Raw genomic sequence first — 5592 nt, forward strand, 5'->3', positions numbered from 1 at the left:
TGTTCAAAATAATTTCAACACTACCATGATTTATGGAGTAGTAAAATGAGGCTAAAAACTTGACTTCAATGTTCAATTTCCGTTCCTAGTGCAAAAACAAACGTCCAATTTGTAGTCTTTAAGGATTACTATTTTTATGGACTACTGTACTAGAAACTAAAAATACTGGTGGGATCACCTACTCATACTGAACAAATAGACAGGCAGCAAGCAGGCTCCGTTCGCTTCGCTTAATCAAAGCGAAAGCTGATATTTTAAAGACTTTTACACTGGCAGGTTTTCCAAGAAAAAAAAATCATGTGCAGGCATTTTTCGCCTCATTAAACAAAGGTCCCATGAAACAGATCACAAAAACCAACGTAACTGGTTGCTTATCCACTCTTAAAATGCTATATACACAAACTAAATCTACCTTCTGCGGCTCTCAGCCCAAGACCACTGGTTCGTCAAGAAGAAAACACAATAAATTCCTTACAACACAGCTCACAGATTAAAAAAACGTGACTCAGTAGTTCCCTAAAACAGCTAGGTCACTGCTAGAACTCTATTACTGAATAGTTACTCAGACTGAGGAAAATATGTTGCATATGTGTGGACTAATTTTCAGGGATGATAATAACCCATTATGTTAAGTGTTTAGGTGAGATTTATGGAGCAGTCCAGGAGTGTAAAGTGGATAAAATTGACAAGCTGCGAAGAGGGAGCCAAGGTTTGAATACCAAATTTACATTGGTGGGCCCAAAATCCGTAGTAAATATCAAGCAAATGGCAAACAATCATATACAATGAATTGAAACATACAGCAGTTCCCCAAAACCTAGACATATGCAAACTAGGGGTTTGGGGCATCGAAGCAGTAAAAAGTAAAAACTTACTATTTAATACCGCAACAATTATTTTAAACAAACTTTCTACCCAATTGTATGATATACCTCTGAAAATTCCAAAACTCCGAGGTCCCCCTAAAATGGATGACCTACCAAAGTGGTGAGTAACGACCCAATAGAAGGATAGCAGATGATATACACAAATAAAAGGATACTCATATACCTGAGAAGTACTGTCACATTTCAGAACCAACTGTTTCGGTCAACTGTCACCAAGGATCCAACATAACATTTTGGAACGTCTTAAAAGAGATGCACGATTAAAACATTATATCCCCATTCAATATGGAGGCGGTAAACTAGGAAAGTAAACACTAGCACGGCAGTATGTCTTCAGTTCACTGCACCATGGACCCAGGATGCAAAAAAAATCATAATTTACATTCATCACAAGCGGAAATAACCTCTTTATAGCTTCCATTTCAGACCTAGAACAGAGCTCCACCTCTCCATTAATAACATCTGTGGAAAATAAGAACTCCAATGTGTGTGTTCGCGATGGTAATGAATGAACAATTCACCCTGTAGCCAACAGTGTGTGGCTTCATATCCGCCCCAGCGTTTTAACAGTTTTTTGAAAAACTATCGACCACTCTACAAAGGCACAGGAAGGGTAAGACAATCAGAACTTTGACGTACCACCAATAATAATCTTTTAGTAGACTCTACATTGTTCGGTTTGGCGGTCACTTCTACTTAGGGAGTTATTTAGAACAATAACACGACCGCAGGACCCTTTACCTTCTCAAGTATGAGCAAAAATGTGTGAAACCCATCTCCGGAAGCATACATGTATTACTCGCTGTAATGAGCATACTCTACCTATTTTTACCCAACAATGTAATCAGTACTCATGGCAGTCTCCATCATCATCAATCCAATTCCTCGACATTTGATTTTAGAGAAATACTCTGGATGTAAAATACTTCCTCCTAGCAAGGTCAACCAATCACAGCCTTCAATCATTTTTTCAGGCCACTTGAAACGCGGGGCAAACAAAAATGGTTCTGGAATCAATTACTCAAAAACCCAACACTTTTACCATCTCTAATCTTTTGAGCTCCGCAGATATTAAACAAATATTACACAGACCATTTCATTCATTAACAAAAGCCTCCCTGCTCGCTCACCCTAACTTGCTCGAATCTCACCATTTTACTACTACATTGTCCGTTGCAATTAGGCATCCACTAATCAGTATTAAAGAAACCTCATTGATTGTTGCAACATCAGGATAAACTCACAATGGCAACTATTTTCTGCTCTTCTGCATGAAACTTCTAGGTCCTAACCCCCTGGCTCGCAACTAACGCCGATCTCCGACACTAGTTCCAACACTAAACATCAGTAGGCTGTACTTACTAGTCCATTAGAGTTGACAATCACACTGCTCGCATTCTTCCCATATAAATAATCATAATACAAGTAACGCCACCGGACGTATGTGAAAAATCTAGCGAGTTCACTTTCAGATTATTTATGCGTCTGGCACACTAGATACATGCACATATAAAAAATCCACTATATGTGTTGTCGTTATTGTCCAAATGTTTCTGTTTCTTTACTCTGTAGATGGTAGATTTCTGTATGATGCACACTTAACTGCATCTTCCCTCACCAAGGCTCGAATTGAGTCGTCAGTTCACTGCCCTGTAAACACGATGATACGGTCTGGCCGCAAGCACAAAATGTGTGATATTACAAGAGTAGTCTTACCTGAATGTCTAAATTAAGTATCTGTCAAACACAACTGGAGCTTCTGAGAAAAAGAAGGTTCTTGTGCTGACTTACTGGTGCCAGCTGAAATAAAAATAGTCTCTTTTATTAACATGTAGGTTCGAACTACCACATCTGTCCATTCTTTTAACCAGCTCCACCAAAATCTAGGACAATGTACAACACCCATTCCCAACTCTTTTGTTTTTAGATAATTAATAACCAATCTACCCAGTCAGATAGTAGAAGACAATGTTAAAACCACAAAGGTCTCACAGTGTGTAACATATATCAGAGACGGGCATAACATGATATTCAATAAATATGGTTATCTCCATATAAATGCTATTAATTAAATGAAATATAACAATAAATTGTTGTTTTTTCCGTTACCTGAGAATGAGTCCACCATAATTAAATCATTATATCCCAACAATATCCAGCTGGACCAAATCTTAATCACATCTTAAAATTAACTACCGATACAAAAATAAGAATAGGTTGTTCATAGTCCATTACTTTAGCCTTGTTCTGATAATGATTACCACTTCATGAATTTACCGCAACCCTCTCCCCCATTTTATTCTTTTAAAGTGAATTCATTATGTAACTTACTGACTATGAAATGCTAATCAGGCCAGTAGAATCAACCAATTAAACTAAAGACCCAGTAGAGTCATGGAGCTAACTCAAGTTAAATATACACAGACCAATCTTTATCCTAAAGAACTAACATTAGCCAAACCATCAAAGTACTGCTCACACCAGACAAAGTAAGGGAGCTGTACTGACCTTGAGGAAAGCGTGTTTTGCTAATTACTTTTGAATTCAACTATTTAACGGTCTTAGGAAGCACCAAGATTGTGGTTGTACTGAAGAATGTCCTGGGGATGACATCAGTCCGGAATTTAGGAATTTAGATTCTAAAGATTCAATCAATGGGCGCAAAACAAAAACACAACACAAACTCACAAAAAAAAACAAATAAAAAAAAAAAAAAAACCCAAAAAAAAAAAAAAAAAAAAAAAAAACAAAAAAAAAAAAAAAACAAAAATAAAAAAAAAATAAAAAAAAAAAAAAAAAAAAAAAAAAAAAAAACAAAAAAAAAAAAACAAAAAACAAATAAAAAAAAAAAAAAAAAAAAAACAACATAAAAGAAAAAACAAGAGAAAAGAAAAAAAATAAAAAACAAAAAAAAAACAAAAACAATAATAAAAAAAAAACACCCAAAAACAATAAAAAAAAAAAATAAATCCCACCCAACAACCACACCCACAACCCAACAACACTTGAGATCAGTACAGTTCTGTAAGCCGATTAAGAAGCAGACCACACTTTTTTTGACAACAGATGACTTAATAATTAAATGGATATGTACAGGCACATCCTGAATCAAAAACAGGCCCGGTCACCCTATGTTTCAATATTGAAGAATTCTAACCAAAAACTAACTTAGTATTCACCCCCAACACAACCAACAACACAACAAGATACACACCACAGATGTGCTTCAATAATCAAAAAAATGTATAAAAACCACACCTTAGTCTTACAGATCGAAGTCACAGGTGCCGCGTAGGAACTTCAAGCCTAATAAAAAACCAACACGCCAAATCATTTAACTGTATGCATGAGTCCACAAAACAGGAGACAAAGTAAAGTGACCTTTAATCTGGAATCGCTACCGGCAGTCTTCCAACGCGTCATCTGCACACCAACAACAACATTATAAACCAAACAAAATATTTTCATATTGTTAGGAAAAAGAACCCCAAGAAATGTCTATAAAAAGAATATCCATAAAATCCACCTAGCTTCAGTAAAGAAATCAAATAACATCTTAAAAAACCTTGAGAGAACTATATTATGATGTAAGTTAAGTTCCATGTGTCAATAAGTCCAGAATCGGATACAGATGTGGATACATGAAAGATGTACAATAAAGCCAAGAATTCTAAAAAAATAGCCAACAAAACGGGCTTCCAGAAAAAAAACAACACAAACCGAGAGATGAAGAACTTAGTTTGCACATAATGGAAAACAAAATACGTTTTACAAATAGACTTCAGAATCTCATGGCGACCCCCGTCTACAATGCTGCTGGCATGCCCTCTTCACCACAAGATTAACAAAAAAACCACAACCTAGTTACTAATATGGACTAATAGCAGCGTCAACTCCGTAACAGTCCAATGATACTACTGTCATACGAGCAAGATAATTGACACACAGATGATGATTAAAAGTTGTAACCACTGGTATGCCATCGATAATATCAGAACTGCAGCACGTCAGATACTCGACCACACGCCACATGAAAAAAAACCAAGGGGAATCGCTAAAGAGTTACTCCTTGACACTATGGATCAACTATACAAGGTGAAAAGACACCTGAAAATGAAACTTACCAAACATCGTACTACGTGTCAGAAACCACGCAATTAATAACTATTGTTAGGTTTACAAATTTAAGATGTCAAAAAGAAACCAATACACAGTTATAACGTGAGCTCCCAGTCCACAAGAAAAAAAACCCTCAGTCTCAAGCAATTTAAAAAAATAATATAGTGTATATGCAGATGATAGAAAATAAAAGGTTACTACTTATTTTGACACTGATGATCCAAAAATCCAGCCACAAACTTGAAAGCAACTACTCAATTAAACAAAACAAAGAAGAAGAACTTGACATTATTATATGAAGTTGCTATAATTGAAATCTACCAAGTAGATAAAATGTTCCAGTAAGGTCCAAAACTGATCCAATTCACATTTACCGATAAACTGTAGTAAATCAGTTAGAAAAATTAAAAATCTGACCAACATCATAGGCAATTATTAACACTATCTGATCTCTGGGTATATGCTGTGTAAAACAGCATCCAAGGAAAGTAGAGAAATCCATCATCAACAAGATGTGGTGTGCTGTGTGGTGTGTGTGTGTAGTGTGATGTAGTGATGTGTGTGTGTGTGTGTGTGTGTGTGTCGT

Source organism: Morone saxatilis, unplaced genomic scaffold (genome assembly GCF_004916995.1).
Source record: "Morone saxatilis isolate NCDOM2014 unplaced genomic scaffold, NCSU_SB_2.0 Contig23, whole genome shotgun sequence".
Taxonomy (NCBI): Eukaryota; Metazoa; Chordata; class Actinopteri; family Moronidae; genus Morone; species Morone saxatilis.